The 18,677-nt window shown below is 43.5% G+C and overlaps 1 protein-coding gene across 1 annotated transcript in view; it reads right to left on the bottom strand.

The window, feature by feature from the left end:
• LOC141063248 (gastrula zinc finger protein XlCGF66.1-like) overlaps positions 1 to 18,677 on the bottom strand; it is an 815,244-nt gene that overhangs the window by 465,838 nt on the left and 330,729 nt on the right. The window lies entirely within an intron of this gene.

Below are 18,677 nucleotides of genomic sequence, written 5' to 3'. Positions count from 1 at the left end.
TACATTGATCAACATGTACCCACAATTTTTGTTGTCTGCGGGTATTTTTAACCACCTTAGATGCTCGTTGCACAAGAATCATCACTTGTCCCATGGTTTCGATAATTTCAAAGGGACCTTCCCAATTACTTTCCCAAGGTCCATTCTTCCTGAAAGTTTTAATCATAACTAGAGCCCCTTTCTTGAATTTGGATACATATGGTGGCTCCATTCTCTGCATTCTTGATGCAGCATGTGGAAGAATCGTTTTCAAATTTTCCTGCAACAATTGCAACCATTTGGACCTTGCAACAGCATCTTTTTGTGGTGTAGACAAAAATGGTTCATGAGGAAAAATCAATGGCATTTTTCTTCCTGTCATCAGTTCAAAAGGAGTAAACTGAGTTGTGGCAGAGGTTGTTCCTCTTACACTCAACAGTACAAAAGGTACTGCATCAACCCAAGTATTGCCTTTGTCCAATAACATCTTGGCAATTCTGGATTTTATTGTTCTATTCATCCTTTCCACAATACCAGCAGACTGTGGATGGTAGGGTACATGAAACTGCTGTCGTACCCCTAGAATAGCACAAACGGCTTGCATGATTTTTCCTGTAAAGTGACTTCCTCGATCAGAGGTGATCATTCTTGGGATCCCCCAAGTACAAAAGACATGATTAACTAATGCTCTAGCTGTAGACAAAGCATCATCTTTCCTGACAGGTAAAATTGCAACCCACTTAGAAAAAACATCTACTACAACCAATGCATACCTGAGACCATTTTTACCTGATGGTAACGGTCCAATGTAGTCGATTTGTAACGTAGACCATGGACCATCTGCAGGTGCGATTCGGAGTAGTGGCGGTTTCTGTCCTTTTGGTCTTGGATTAATTTGGGCACAAATGAGACATGATTGAACAACACTTTGCACTGTCTCTTCCATCTTTTCCCAGTAAAATTTCTCTCTGAGAATGCCTAACAATTTTTGTTGGCCCAAATGACCCAAACTTTCATGATTGTATTTTGTGAACTCAACCTGTAGATGTCTTGGGACAACAGGACGCAACTCCCCGTTTAAGTCATGACACAAAACCCCGTTTTCACAAACAAAGGGAGGTTTTGGATCAACCCGGGAAGCAACAAGAGATGAGTCTTTTTCTTGTTCTTCCGCAAAAGAAGGGATATGCGTGTCTGTTCTTTGAACTGCTGAAACCTCGAGAGGTTCAGGTTCAAACACCTCTTCTCCTGTCAGGGCTGCCTCTTTGGCTAGCATATCTGCGGTTGCATTTCCAACAGATAATTCATCATCAGATTTTTTATGGGCCGGAACCTTGACAATAGCAAAACCATTAGGGTTTTTTGATGCTATCCTGAAAATTGTCTTCAGTGTGTCACTGTGAACAAGAGTCTTATTAGATGAATCTACATAGCCTCTTTTTTCCCAAACTGACAAGTAATCTGTCAGTGATCTTACAACATAAGAGCTATCACTGTAGATCACAATGGGACACTGATCATCTGCTTCATTCAGCTGTAGTACCATTTTTACTGCTTCTAGCTCTGCTCTTTGAGCTGAAAAATGACTCGGTAATTTGTGCTTCACAACCTGTCCTCTGTTGGGATAAAAAATGGCATATCCTGAATAATAGTGCCCATCTGAATAGAATCTGGAACCATCCACAAAAATTGGTTCGTCTGTTACCTCTGCTTTCCGTCTGAAAAGTGATGGACTTGGATCCTGAAAAGACTGTAAACAATCATGAGTTTGTCCTTCATATTGCATCAGCTGAGGAAGAACATATTTGGCCTTGTAATCTACCTCAATTTGTTTGGGAGACAATGACAATAACCAATGAGCAAATCTCTGATGTGACACACCTGGGATATTATTCTCAAAGAGAAGTTTTAGTGTAGAGTGAGGAGTTTGCAAAATGATTTTGTTGAACCCGACAATATGTTCGGTTGCTTTGACTGCAAAGTACACACCTACCAAGTGTCTTGCACAGGTCTCAAAACCTTTTTCAACAGGTGAGAGAAGTTTTGAAAAATAGCCCAAAATTCTCCACTCTTCTCCCTGTAATTGCAGTAATACAGCAGAAACAGATGTTCCCGATGTATGCACTTGCAAAGCAAATGGAGCCGAAGGATCTACTGTGGACAAAGCAGGTGCATTTTGTAAATTCATTTTCAATTGTTCAAATGAGGTTTGCTGTTCATCACCCCAAGGACCAAAGTAATCACTGTTTTCACCTTTCAAAAGATCATATAAAGATCTGGCCTTATCTGCAAAATTCTCAATGAAATCCCTTGAATAATTCATAAGACCTAAAAAATGTCTCAATGCCTTGTGTGATGTCGGAATTGGTAGGGAAGCAATTGCCTCAATTCTTTCCTGCAGTGGCTGCCTTTTTCCTGGACTCAACAGCACCCCTAAAAATCTGACCTCAGTCTGCATTAATTTGACCTTTTTGGTGTTCAATTTCAACCCTGCATCATGCAGCAACTCAAACAATTCTGTCAGAAGAGAAACATGTGTCTCTTTATCCTCTGTAGACAATAAAATATCATCCACATATTGCAGAATGCAATCAGGCCTCGAAAATCTGGATAATACCTTTGCCAATGCCTGATGAAAAACACTAGGTGACAAATGTGCTCCTTGAGGTAACCTGCAAAACAGATATTGCTCATCCAAGAAAGTAAATGCAAACTTATACTGACAACTCTTTTCAAGAGGTATACTGAAAAAACCATTACTAATGTCCAGTACAGAAAAGTATTTGGCCTTTGCATTTAACCTTGCCATCATGTCATGAGTATCTGCCACAATTGGTGCGACATTGGGTGTATGCTTATTGAACATCCGTAAATCCAATATCATTCGATAAGAACCATCAGATTTCAAAACACACCACAAAGGATTGTTACTTACAGAATTAGCCTTTCGGATAACACCTTGATCTAACAATTCCTGTATGATCTTTGACATAGAGTCAATTGATTCTGGAGGCAATTTATACTGACGCTGTGGCGGGGGATCACGCCCCTCCACATTCACGATAACGTCCTTCATTGTTCCAACCTCATTCCTGAACTGAGCCCAAAGAGAAGGAAAAAGCTGTACAATTTCTGTCAATACCTCGTCATCGTTAGTGTCAGGCCACAAATGGTCTGATGACACCACATCATTCAAGCAAATACTTCCAACATGGCTATAATCATTAGGATCAATGACTACCGGTTTACAACCATTGGAATCTTTCAAGATCACTTGATTTCCTAGGTCAACTACCCATCCGAATTTCTGCATAAAATCTGTGTCAAGTATATTTTCAGAATCACGACAATACCAGATGTCAATTTCTGTTTTGAAAGAACTAGGTATTTCCAAAATCACATTGGGAACTAAGGTTGCTTTAGTTCCACCTTTTCCACTGAAACCGACAATTGTACAAACTGGTGAATCTGGGTTTAGCTTCAAATCAAGGTTTGTAACACTTAACTGAGCTCCTGTGTCAATGAGGAATACAGCATTCTGGCCTGCTAAACTTCCTTTGATAAATGGTCTTCCACAGTCATCCAATGTAACTCGAGTCACAAATTCCAATGGATGTGGTACAGGAATAGTCTGTGATTGTCAGAAAGATGAAGGAGATGGGAGAAGACCAGTGTCCTTTTTAAAAGACCTTGGAATTCTATCCCTTGACTCTGTTTCCTTCACTGTCATTTCTCTGATCTGTCTGATTAATGGTGCATATGGTGACTGTGTTTGTCTGTTGGCAGTATGAGCAGGTGCAGATAATTGTAATGCAGGTGCGGAAGGTGTGGTGTATGATTTTGGCATGAGTCCATTTTCCCTTCCAAGCTTACCTGTTCCTTGTGTACCCATCTCTGATTCTGCTCTCAAAAATTTCCTGCACTGCCACTTCAAGTGTCCAGGTATACCACAAAAATAACAATGGATATTGTTCCTTTGTGTAGTATTTTTACCTCTATGCTCAATGTAATCCCTGCTCTTGGAGATTACTGTGGCTCTAGGTTTCAGTTGACTGTCTTCCTTCTCATGAACTACCGCTATTTTAGCCTTGACCTGATTTTGTTTCATGGATCTCCTTATTCTGTCAATAAAAACTGTTGCTTCTTGCAATGATGGCTGAGTGTTAGCCAATTGCACTGAGGCAGGATCTAAGTACTTGAACTTCTTTACAAAAAATTTGATCATGGATGCTGGCTCTTCGTGAGGCCCGAGATCCATTACCATCCTATAGGCCTGTTCAAACTTTACCAAAAAAGAGAATGGGTCTTCAGAAATATTTGTTTGTAAACTCCCTAAAATATCAACTGTAGGCATGTCTTCTCCAGTTGTAAACAATACTAATTGTCTAAGTCTGTCTTCTTTTGTACTATGTGCCATTTCATTCTCATCATTTAATCTGGGTGTGGTCTGTAATCTTTTTCCCATATGTGAAGGTAACCAAACTTTGAATATTTTATTCTTTTGCTCATCATTCAGATTGTATTTGTCTGTGTTTGATTCAAAAGTGTCCGCATTATAAAAGGCATCCATCTTATCATTGTAATTTGGAATGTCTTTTACAATTTTCATTAGCTGATCGTGTATTTTCAGATTAATGCGTGCTGCTCTGTCATGTAATTTTTTCCGTTGTAATTCTACTGCCTCTAATTCCTCTACTGAAGCATCTGGATCCTGCATATTTGGTACAAATGAAGAGGCAACACCGTCCTCCTGTTTACCTGTTGATCTTGTGTTAGCAGAAACCCTTTTTATATCTTGTCGTAATTTAGACAATAACTCTGTCCTGGTATCTATTTGATCTTCCAATTGTTCTATATGCTCTGACAAAATCAAACAATTTGGACAATCAAAGTAATCCCCGTCAGACTCTTGTGTGTCACCTGGTGTGTCAGTGTGATTAATGTCTTGTGTGACAATGCATGTTTTATAGGTGTTAGGTTCAGTTTTCTCAAAGACTAAGCTATTATACACATGAACTAGCTGCATAACATTCTGAAGTTTCCTTTGTAATTTTCTTACTGAGAAAAACCTTTTGTCAATTTTAACATTTTCTGCCTCACATTGATTATACAAACTAGACCATAATTGGGCATCCGTATGATTATGAACAAACTTGAAATCTATGTTACTTTTCTTAGCATAATCATGTATAAAATCCATTATATTTTTTCTCACCTATTGAGAGTCTTTCCCGTCAATGGATGGTCCTCTGTGTCCTTATGCAATCCTCAGATCTCCGTCTGGATGAGACGCATGCAGCTCTTTACGATCCTCACCCGTCGTCTTCAGGTTCAGTGTGATCCTTTGTGCCGTGAAATAGTGGAATTCCTGAGGAAGCTTGTACAACAGGTGGTTTTTTAGCAGAGTTCGTGCTCCCCCCTTGCACAATCGAGGAAGGAATGCCAGCCAAAATTAGCACAAAAGATCAATCTGGCTAAGGCTCGCCAAAATGTAGAAAAATATATATATATATATCTTCTTGCACGGTTGAGAATCAAAAGTAAAGGCAATGTTGAATTGAGGATAAAATAAATCTTGTTTTTAATTGTTCATTTCCAAAAGTGATTACAAAAATGAAGAAAAGTAAGTTCATGACATGCAATAATTATTTGAAGAGAAAACGAGCATTGTTCTTACATATAGTCTTGAGCAGCTGTCCGGGTGTTCGAGAGTCTCAAGGGATATGAGATCTCCTGAACAAGAGTTAGGCCGGCTTTATATACTATTCTGACCTATAAACTACAACCACATATGGTGGCTTGCCACTATGTTCATAAGTTCTTCCATATTAAGTGAACCCTAGTTATTTTAAACAATATGCATACAGTTATTTATGCATTACCTTAGTCTGAGATATTTAAGCCTAAAGTCTGAGATCTTTAGAACCATTCATTATCTCTAAATAGTCACATTTTGACAGCTTTGACTATTTTGACCTATACATTTGACAAGAGAGACAGCTGTGTGAGCCAAGGCACTCAGAATAAGTCAGTCACTTCTCTAAAGTAAGCAAAGCCTGTTAACTATATTCTGTATGAGAGAATTAATCCATATTATAGAAATACTGATATTTTACATATGTCCATGTCCACCCTTGCGCCGACAGTTACCCGCCTCCCGTTGCCCGATAAATATTCTGGGGATGGAGTCCCTCCTCCATCAGCGGACCCGGGTGCATCTGTAGGAGATGGTCGCGAGCATTTGATGTCGCTGGTTCGTTCGTCGGTGACTTCGTCTACGTGGCAAGCCTATGATGCCGTTAGACCGACTGTCTGGTTACTAGGACACTCCTACATATTTTGAGCAGCACAGTGAGCTGAGTGCCGCCCTGGGGGGAGGCATCTAGGTTTCCGTGACGTGGCCTTCATGTGGAGAGGCATCAGGGGCTTGCAATGGCCGCAAGTTCTACCGGAAGTGGTATCGATTGCAAGAGGAGCCAGGGGTCCTATAATTTTGGATTCTGCACGCGGGGGGGAATGATCTATGATCGTACAAGGTGGCAGAGCTTCTCACAATGATGCGGGCTGATATGGAACGTTTCCATGGTTTTTTTTTCAGGAATTGGTGCTAGTCTGGTCTGAGATTGTCCCGAGGGCGGTGTGGCAAGGAGCTAGGGATGGTATTGCCGTTGAGCGCACTAGGAGGACCATACACGCCTGTATTTCTAAGATGGTGCGTGAGAGGTTTGGTTGTTAGACACAGACAACTGGAAGGGGATAATGCTGCTTTATTGAGACCTGACGGGGTGCACTTGAACAATATCGGGCTCGATATCTTATCCGGTCTCCAAGATGGCATAGAGCAGGCATTGCTACTGATGGGTGGGGGTCGGAGTCCTGTTTGAGAAACAGGATCCTCCGTGGCGGTGGAGAAGTAATGGCACATAAGTTACGGCTTGCTGGCTGACTTGCCTGCGAATATGGAGTAGGGCATTAGGCAACGAGCGCGTTTTTAAGAAAGCTAAGTGCCTTTTCAAATGGTTGGTAAGAAAACATTTAATAAAGCTGTGACTGACCTTCACCCATCACTTGGTCTCTGAGTTTTGATTTGTATGGTTAAGTGGGGCTGAGGAAATGCGCCAAGGGGTTGTTTAGCCCTATGTCAACACAGTCATACAGGAGGAGAGGTACTGTGCAGTATATACATATACAGGAGTGGTACTGTGCAGTGTATATATATACAGGAGGAGTGGTACTGTGCAGTATATACATATACAGGAGTGGTACTGTGCAGTGCATATATATATATATACACAGGATGAGTGGTACTGTGCAGTATATACATATATAGGAGTGGTACTGTGCAGTGTATATATACAGGAGGAGTGGTACTGTGCAGTATATACATATACAGGAGTGGTACTGTGCAGTGTATATATATACAGGATGAGTGGTACTGTGCAGTATATACATATATAGGAGTGGTACTGTGCAGTGTATATATACAGGAGGAGTGGTACTGTGCAGTATATACATATACAGGAGTGGTACTGTGCAGTGTATATACACAGGAGGAGTGGTACTGTGCAGAGTATATATAAAGGAGGAGTGGTACTGTGCAGTATATACATATACAGGAGTGGTACTGTGCAGTGTATATATACAGGACAGGAGTTGTACTGTGCAGTGTATATATATACAGGAGGAGTGGTACTGTGCAGTGTGTATATACAGGAGGAGTGGTACTGTGCAGTGAATATATATAGGACTGGAGTGGTACTGTGCAGCGTATATATACAGGACAGGAGGAGTGGTACTGTGCAGCGTATATATACAGGACAGGAGTAGTGGTACTGTGCAATGTATATATACAGGAGTGGTACTGTGCAGAGTATATATACAGGAGGAGTGGTACTGTGCAGTGTATATATACAGGAGGAGTGGTACTGTGCAGTGTATATATACAGGAGTGGTACTGTGCAGTGTATATATACAGGAGGAGTGGTACTGTGCAGTGTATATATACAGGAGTGGTACTGTGCAGTGTATATATATATATACAGGAGGAGTGGTACTGTGCAGTGTATATATATATATATACAGGAGGAGTGGTACTGTGCAGTGTATATATACAGGAGGAGTGGTACTGTGCAGTGTATATATATACAGGAGGAGTGGTACTGTGCAGTGTGTATATACAGGAGGAGTGGTACTGTGCAGTGAATATATACAGGACTGGAGTGGTACTGTGCAGTGTATATATACAGGAGGAGTGGTACTGTGCAGCGTATATATACAGGACAGGAGTAGTGGTACTGTGCAATGTATATATACAGGAGTGGTACTGTGCAGTGTATATATACAGGAGGAGTGGTACTGTGCAGTGTATATATACAGGAGGAGCGGTAATGTGCAGTGTATATATACAGGAGTGGTACTGTGCAGTGTATATATACAGGAGGAGTGGTACTGTGCAGTGTATATATACAGGAGGAGTGGTACTGTGCAGTGTATATATACAGGAGGAGTGGTACTGTGCAGTGCATATATATACAGGGCAGGAGGACTGGTACTGTGCAGTGTGTATATGCAGGACAGGAGTGGTGCTGTGCAGTGTAAATATACAGGACAGGAGTGGTAATGTGCAGTGCATATATACAGGCCAGGAGGAGTGGTGCTGTGCAGTGTATATATACAGGACAGGAGGAGTGGTAATGTGCAGTGTATATATACAGGAGGAGTGGTACTGCGCAGTGCATATATACAGGACAGGAGGAGTGGTACTGTGCAGTGTATATATACAGGAGGAGTTGTACTGTGCAGTGTGTATATGCAGGATAGGAGTGGTACTATGCAGTGTGTATATACAGGACACGAGTGGTACTGTGCAGTGTATATATACAGGACAGGAGGAGTGGTGCTGTGCAGTGTATATATACAGGACAGGAGGAGTGGTGCTGTGCAGTGTATATATACAGGAGTGGGACTGTGCCGTGTATATAGACAGGAGTGGTACTGTGCAGTGTGTATATATACAGGACAGGAGTGGTACTGTGCAGTGCATATATGCAGGACAGGAGTGGTACTGTGCAGTGCATATATGCAGGACAGGAGTGGTACTGTGCAGTGTATATATACAGGACAGGAGTGGTGCTGTGCAGTGTATATATACATCACAGGAGGAGTGGTACTGTGCAGTGTATATATACAGGACAGGAGTGGTACTGTGCAGTGCATATATGCAGGAGGGGTACTGTGCAGTGTATATATAGGAGTGGTACTGTGCAGTGTATATATACAGGAAAGGAGGAGTGATGTCGTGCAGTGTATATATACAGGATTGGTACTGTGCAGTGTATATATACAGGACTGGAGTGGTACTGTGGAGTGTATATATACAGGAGTGGTACTGTGCAGTGTATATATAGGAGTGGTACTGTGCAGTGTATATATACAGGAAAGGAGGAGTGATGTCGTGCAGTGTATATATACAGGATTGGTACTGTGCAGTGCATATATACAGGACTGGAGTGGTACTGTGGAGTGTATATATACAGGAGTGGTACTGTGCAGTGTATATATACAGGATTGGTACTGTGCAGCGTATATACACAGGACAGGAGTAGTGGTACTGTGCAGTGTATATATATATATATATATAGGAGTGGTACTGTGCGGTGCATATATACGGGACAGGAGGAGAGGTACTGTGCAGTGCATATATACAGGACAGGAGTGGTACTGTGCAGTGTATATATACAGGAGTGGCGCTGTGCAGTGTATAGATAAAGGAGGAGTGGTACTGTGCAGTGTACATATGCAGGACAGGAGTGGTACTGTGCAGTGTATATATACAGGACAGGAGTGGTATTGTGCAGTGCATATATACAGGACAGGAGTGGTGCTGTGCAGTGTATATACAGGAGTGGTACTGTGCAGTGTATATATACAGGAGGAGTGGTACTGTGGAGTGTATATATACAGGACAGGAGTGGTGCTGTGCAGTGTATATATACATCACAGGAGGAGTGGTGCTGTGCAGTGTATATATGCAGGACAGGAGTGGTACTGTGCAGTGTATATATACAGGAGTGGGACTGTGCAGTGTATATAGACAGGAGTGGTACTGTGCAGTGTATATAGACAGGAGTGGTACTGTGCAGTGTATATATGCAGGACAGGAGGAATGGTGCTGTGCAGTGTATATATACAGGACAGGAGTGGTACTGTGCAGTGTATATACAGGAGTGGTGCTGTGCAGTGTATATACAGGAGTGGTGCTGTGCAATGTATATATGCAGAAGTGGTACTGTGCAGTGTGCATATGCAGGACAGGAGTGGGACTGTGCAGTGTATATATACAGGAGTGGGACTGTGCAGTGTATATAGACAGGAGTGGTACTGTGCAGTATATATATACAGGGCATGAGTGGTACAGTGCATATATGCAGGACAGGAGGAGTGGTGCTGTGCAGTGTATATATACAGGAGTGGTACTGTGCAGTGTATATATACAGGAGGATGGGGTACGGTGCAGTGTATATATACAGGAGGATGGGGTACGGTGCAGTGTATATATACAGGACAGGAGTGGTACTGTGCAGTGTATATATACAGGAGTGGGACTGTGCAGTGTATATATACAGGAGTGGGACTGTGCAGTGTATATATACAGGAGGAGTGGTACTGTGCAGTGCATATATACAGGACAGGAGGAGTGGTACTGTGCAGTGTATATATACAGGAGGAGTGGTACTATGCTGTGTGTATATGCAGGACAGGAGTGGTACTGTGCAGTGTGTATACACAGGACAGGAGTGGTGCTGTGCAGTGTATATATACAGGACAGGAGGAGTGGTGCTGTGCAGTGTATATATACAGGACAGGAGGAGTGGTGCTGTGCAGTGTATGTATACAGGACAGGAGGAGTGGTGCTGTGGAGTGTATATATACAGGACAGGAGTGGTACTGTGCAGTGTAAATACAGGAGTGGTACTGCGCAGTGTATATATATACACAGGAGGAGTGGTACTGTGCAGTGCATATATATACAGGACAGGAGGAGTGGTACTGTGCAGTGTGTATATGCAGGACAGGAGTGGTACTGTGCATTGTATATATACAGGCCAGGAGTGGTGCTGTGCAGTGTAAATATACAGGCCAGGAGTGGTGCTGTGCAGTGTATATATACAGGACTGGAGGAGTGGTACTGTGCAGTGTATATATACAGGAGGAGTGGTACTGTGCAGTGCATATATACAGGACAGGAGGAGTGGTACTGTGCAGTGTATATATACAGGAGGAGTGGTACTGTGCAGTGTATATATACAGGAGGAGTTGTACTGTGCAGTGTGTATATGGAGGATAGTAGTGGTACTATGCAGTGTGTATATACAGGACACGAGTGGTACTGTGCAGTGTATATATACAGGACAGGAGGAGTGGTGCTGTGCAGTGTATATATACAGGAGTGGGACTGTGCCGTGTATATAGACAGGAGTGGTACTGTGCAGTGTATATATACAGGACAGGAGTGGTACTGTGCAGTGCATATATGCAGGACAGGAGTGGTACTGTGCAGTGCATATATGCAGGACAGGAGTGGTACTGTGCAGTGTATATATACAGGACAGGAGTGGTACTGTGCAGTGCATATATGCAGGGGGAGGGGTACTGTGCAGTGTATATATAGGAGTGGTACTGTGCAGTGTATATATACAGGAAAGGAGGAGTGATGTCGTGCAGTGTATATATACAGGATTGGTACTGTGCAGTGTATATATACAGGACTGGAGTGGTACTGTGGAGTGTATATATACAGGAGTGGTACTGTGCAGTGTATATATAGGAGTGGTACTGAGCAGTGTATATATACAGGAAAGGAGGAGTGATGTCGTGCAGTGTATATATACAGGATTGGTACTGTGCAGTGCATATATACAGGACTGGAGTGGTACTGTGGAGTGCATATATACAGGAGTGGTACTGTGCAGTGTATATATACAGGATTGGTACTGTGCAGCGTATATACACAGGACAGGAGTAGTGGTACTGTGCAGTGTATATATATAGGAGTGGTACTGTGCGGTGCATATATACGGGACAGGAGGAGAGGTACTGTGCAGTGCATATATACAGGACAGGAGTGGTACTGTGCAGTGTATATATACAGGAGTGGCACTGTGCAGTGTATAGATAAAGGAGTGGTACTGTGCAGTGTACATATGCAGGACAGGAGTGGTACTGTGCAGTGTATATATACAGGACAGGAGTGGTACTGTGCAGTGCATATATACAGGACAGGATTGGTGCTGTGCAGTGTATATATACAGGAGTGGTACTGTGCAGTGTATATATACAGGAGGAGTGGTACTGTGGAGTGTATATATACAGGACAGGAGTGGTGCTGTGCAGTGTATATATACAGGACAGGAGTGGTACTGTGCAGTGCATATATACAGGACAGGAGTGGTGCTGTGCAGTGTATATATACAGGAGTGGTACTGTGCAGTGTATATATACAGGAGGAGTGGTACTGTGCAGTGCATATATGCAGGACAGGAGGAGTGGTGCTGTGCAGTGTATATATACAGGACAGGAGTGGTACTGTGCAGTGTATATATACATGACAGGAGTGGTACTGTGCAGTGTATATACAGGAGTGGTGCTGTGCAATGTATATATGCAGGAGTGGTACTGTGCAGTGTGTATATGCAGGACAGGAGTGGGACTGTGCAGTGTATATATACAGGAGTGGGACTGTGCAGTGTATATAGACAGGAGTGGTACTGTGCAGTGTATATATATATACAGGGCATGAGTGGTACTGTGCAGTGCATATATGCAGGACAGGAGGAGTGGTGCTGTGCAGTGTATATATACATGACACGAGTGGTACTGTGCAGTGTATACAGGAGGAGGGGTACTGTGCAGTGTATATATAGGAGGAGTGGTGCTGTGCAGTGTATATACACAGGAGGACTGGTACTGTGCAGTGTATATATACAGGACAGGAGTGGTACTGTGCAGTGTATATATACAGGAGTGGGACTGTGCAGTGTGTAAAGACAGGAGTGGTACTGTGCAGTGCATATATACAGGACAGGAGGAGTGGTACTGTGCAGTGTATATATACATGAGGAGTGGTACTGTGCTGTGTGTATATGCAGGACAGGAGTGGTACTGTGCAGTGTGTATATACATGACAGGAGTGGTGCTGTGCAGTGTATATATACAGGACAGGAGGAGTAGTGCTGTGCAGTGTATATATACAGGACAGGAGTGGTACTGTGCAGTGTATATATACAGGACAGGAGGAGAGGTGCTGTGCAGTGTATGTATACAGGACAGGAGGAGTGGTGCTGTGGAGTGTATATATACAGGACAGGAGTGGTACTGTGCAGTGTATATACAGGAGAGGTACTGTGCAGTGTATATATACAGGAGGAGTGGTACTGTGCAGTGTGTATATGCAGGACAGAAGTGGTACTGTGCAGTGTATATATACAGGACAGGAGTGGTGCTGTGCAGTGTAAATATACAGGACAGGAGTGGTACTGTGCAGTGCATATTTACAGGCCAGGAGGAGTGGTGCTGTGCAGTGTATATATACAGGACAGGAGGAGTGGTACTGTGCAGTGTATATATACAGGAGTGGTACTGTGCAGTGCATATATACAGGACAGGAGTGGTACTGTGCAGTGTATATATACAGGAGTTGTACTGTGCAGTGTGTATATGCAGGATAGGAGTGGTACTATGCAGCGTGTATATACAAGACACGAGTGGTACTGTGCAGTGTATATATACAGGACAGGAGGAGTGGTGCTGTGCAGTGTATATTTACAGGACAGGAGGAGTGGTGCTGAGCAGTGTATATATACAGGAGTGGGACTGTGCCGTGTATATAGACAGGAGTGGTACTGTGCAGTGTGTATATATACAGGACAGGAGTGGTACTGTGCAGTGCATATATGCAGGACAGGAGTGGTACTGTGCAGTGTATATATACAGGACTGGAGTGGTACTGTGGAGTGTATATATACACAGGAGTGGTACTGTGCAGTGTATATATAGGAGTGGTACTGTGCAGTGTATATATACAGGAAAGGAGGAGTGATGTCGTGCTGTGTATATATACAGGATTGGTACTGTGCAGTGTATATATACAGGACTGGAGTGGTACTGTGGAGTGTATATATACAGGAGTGGTACTGTGCAGTGTATATATAGGAGTGGTACTGTACAGTGTATATATACAGGAAAGGAGGAGTGATGTCGTGCAGTGTATATATACAGGATTGGTACTGTGCAGTGCATATATACAGGACTGGAGTGGTACTGTGGAGTGTATATATACAGGAGTGGTACTGTGCAGTGTATATATACAGGATTGGTACTGTGCAGCGTATATACACAGGACAGGAGTAGTGGTACTGTGCAGTGTATATATATAGGAGTGGTACTGTGCGGTGCATATATACGGGACAGGAGGAGAGGTACTGTGCAGTGCATATATAGAGGACAGGAGTGGTACTGTGCAGTGTATATATACAGGAGTGGCGCTGTGCAGTGTATAGATAAAGGAGGAGTGGTACTGTGCAGTGTACATATGCAGGACAGGAGTGGTACTGTGCAGTGTATATATACAGGACAGGAGTGGTACTGTGCAGTGCATATATACAGGACAGGAGTGGTGCTGTGCAGTGTATATATACAGGAGTGGTACTGTGCAGTGTATATATACAGGAGGAGTGGTACTGTGGAGTGTATATATACAGGACAGGAGTGGTGCTGTGCAGTGTATATATACATCACAGGAGGAGTGGTGCTGTGCAGTGTATATATGCAGGACAGGAGTGGTACTGTGCAGTGTATATATACAGGAGTGGGTTTGTGCAGTGTATATAGACAGGAGTGGTACTGTGCAGTGTATATATACAGGACATGAGTGGTACTATGCAGTGCATATATGCAGGACAGGAGGAGTGGTGCTGTGCAGTGTATATATACAGGACAGGAGTGGTACTGTGCAGTGTATATATACAGGACAGGAGTGGTACTGTGCAGTGTATATACAGGAGTGGTGCTGTGCAATGTATATATGCAGGAGTGGTACTGTGCAGTGTGTATAGACAGGAGTGGTACTGTGCAGTGCATATATACAGGACAGGAGTGGTACTGTGCAGTGCATATATGCAGGACAGGAGGAGTGGTGCTGTGCAGTGTATATACAGGACAGGAGTGGTACTGTGCAGTGTATATACTGGAGTGGTGCTGTGCAATGTATATATGCAGGAGTGGTACTGTGCAGTGTGTATATGCAGGACAGGAGTGGGACTGTGCAGTGTATATAGACAGGAGTGGTACTGTGCAGTGTATATAGACAGGAGTGGTACTGTGCAGTGTATATAAACAGGGCATGAGTGGATAGTGCAGTGCATATATGCAGGACAGGAGGAGTGGTGCTGTGCAGTGTATATATACAGGACAGGAGTGGTACTGTGCAGTGCATATATGCAGGACAGGAGGAGTGGTGCTGTGCAGTGTATATATACAGGACACGAGTGGTACTGTGCAGTGTATATATACAGGAGGAGGGGTACTGTGCAGTGTATATATAGGAGGAGTGGTGCTGTGCAGTGTATATATACAGGAAAGGAGGAGTGATGTCGTGCAGTGTATATGTACAGGATTGGTACTGTGCACTGTATATATACAGGACTAGAGTGGTACTGTGGAGTGTATATATACAGGAGTGGTACTGTGCAGTGTATATATAGGAGTGGTACTGTGCAGTGTATATATACAGGAAAGGAGGAGTGATGTCGTGCAGTGTATATATACAGGATTGGTACTGTGCAGTGCATATATACAGGACTGGAGTGGTACTGTGGAGTGTATATATACAGGAGTGGTACTGTGCAGTGTATATATACAGGATTGGTACTGTGCAGCGTATATACACAGGACAGGAGTAGTGGTACTGTGCAGTGTATATATATATATAGGAGTGGTACTGTGCGGTGCATATATACGGGACAGGAGAGGTACTGTGCAGTGCATATATACAGGACAGGAGTGGTACTGTGCAGTGTATATATACAGGAGTGGCGCTGTGCAGTGTATAGATAAAGGAGGAGTGGTACTGTGCAGTGTACATATGCAGGACAGGAGTGGTACTGTGCAGTGTATATATACAGGACAGGAGTGGTACTGTGCAGTGCATATATACAGGACAGGAGTGGTGCTGTGCAGTGTATATATACAGGAGTGGTACTGTGCAGTGTATATATACAGGAGGAGTGGTACTGTGGAGTGTATATATACAGGACAGGAGTGGTGCTGTGCAGTGTATATATACATCACAGGAGGAGTGGTGCTGTGCAGTGTATATATGCAGGACAGGAGTGGTACTGTGCAGTGTATATATACAGGAGTGGGTTTGTGCAGTGTATATAGACAGGAGTGGTACTGTGCAGTGTATATATACAGGACATGAGTGGTACTATGCAGTGCATATATGCAGGACAGGAGGAGTGGTGCTGTGCAGTGTATATATACAGGACAGGAGTGGTACTGTGCAGTGTATATATACAGGACAGGAGTGGTACTGTGCAGTGTATATACAGGAGTGGTGCTGTGCAATGTATATATGCAGGAGTGGTACTGTGCAGTGTGTATATGCAGGACAGGAGTGGGACTGTGCAGTGTATATATACAGGAGTGGGACTGTGCAGTGTATATAGACAGGAGTGGGACTGTGCAGTGTATATATACAGGGCATGAGTGGATAGTGCAGTGCATATATGCAGGACAGGAGGAGTGGTGCTGTGCAGTGTATATATACAGGACACAAGTGGTACTGTGCAGTGTATATATACAGGAGGAGGGGTACTGTGCAGTGTATATATAGGAGTGGTGCTGTGCAGTGTATATATACAGGAGGAGTGGTACTGTGCAGTGTATATATACAGGACAGGAGTGGTACTGTGCAGTGTATATATACAGGAGTGGGACTGTGCAGTGTGTATAGACAGGAGTGGGACTGTGCAGTGTGTATAGACAGGAGGAGTGGTACTGTGCAGTGCATATATACAGGACAGGAGGAGTGGTACTGTGCAGTGTATATATACAGGAAAAGTGGTACTGTGCTGTGTGTATATGCAGGACAGGAGTGGTACTGTGCAGTGTGTATATACAGGACAGGAGTGGTGCTGTGCAGTGTATATATACAGGACAGGAGGAGTGGTGCTGTGCAGTGTATATATACAGGACAGGAGGAGTGGTGCTGTGCAGTGTATATATACAGGACAGGAGGAGTGGTGCTGTGCAGTGTATATATACAGGACAGGAGGAGTGGTGCTGTGGAGTGTATATATACAGGACAGGAGTGGTACTGTGCAGTGTATATACAGGAGTGGTACTGTGCAGTGTATAAATACAGGAGTGTTACTGTGCAGTGTGTATATGCAGGACAGGAGTGGTACTGTGCAGTGTATATATACAGGAGTGGAACTGTGCAGTGTATATAGGCAGGAGTGGTACTGTGCAGTGTGTATATATACAGGACAGGAGTGGTACTGTGCAATGCATATATGCAGGACAGGAGTGGTACTGTGCATTGCATATATACAGGACAGGAGTGGTACTGTGCAGTGCATATATGCAGGAGGAGTGGTACTGTGCAGTGTGTATATATACAGGACACGAGTGGTACTGTGCAGTGTATATATACAGGACAGGAGGAGTGGTGCTGTGCAGTGTATATATACAGGACAGGAGGAGTGGTGCTGTGCAGTGTATATATACAGGAGTGGGACTGTGCCGTGTATATAGACAGGAGTGGTACTGTGCAGTGTGTATATATACAGGACAGGAGTGGTACTGTGCAGTGCATATATGCAGGACAGGAGTGGTACTGTGCAGTGTATATATAGGAGTGGTACTGTGCAGTGTATATATACAGGAAAGGAGGAGTGATGTCGTGCAGTGTATATATACAGGACTGGTACTGTGCAGTGTATATATACAGGACTGGAGTGGTACTGTGGAGTGTATATATACAGGAGTGGTACTGTGCAGTGTATATATAGGAGTGGTACTGTGCAGTGTATATATACAGGAAAGGAGGAGTGATGTCGTGCAGTGTATATATACAGGATTGGTACTGTGCAGTGCATATATACAGGACTGGAGTGGTACTGTGGAGTGTATGTATACAGGAGTGGTACTGTGCAGTGTATATATACAGGATTGGTACTGTGCAGCGTATATACACAGGACAGGAGTAGTGGTACTGTGCAGTGTATATATATATAGGAGTGGTACTGTGCGGTGCATATATACGGGACAGGAGGAGAGGTACTGTGCAGTGCATATATACAGGACAGGAGTGGCGCTGTGCAGTGTATATATACAGGAGTGGCGCTGTGCAGTGTATAGATAAAGGAGGAGTGGTACTGTGCAGTGTACATATGCAGGACAGTAGTGGTACTGTGCAGTGTACATATACAGGACAGGAGTGGTACTGTGCAGTGAATATATACAGGACAGGAGTGGTACTGTGCAGTGTATATATACAGGAAGAGTGGTACTGTGGAGTGTATATATACAAGACAGGAGTGGTGCTGTGCAGTGTATATATACATCACAGGAGGAGTGGTGCTGTGCAGTGTATATATGCAGGACAGGAGTGGTACTGTGCAGTGTATATATAC

Source organism: Dendrobates tinctorius, unplaced genomic scaffold (genome assembly GCF_039654945.1).
Source record: "Dendrobates tinctorius isolate UK_male_01 unplaced genomic scaffold, ASM3965494v1 ptg000249l, whole genome shotgun sequence".
In the NCBI taxonomy this organism is placed as follows: Eukaryota; Metazoa; Chordata; class Amphibia; order Anura; family Dendrobatidae; genus Dendrobates; species Dendrobates tinctorius.
The sequence above is the reverse complement of the archived record's forward strand: the minus strand, read 5'-3'. Positions and strand labels throughout refer to the sequence as shown.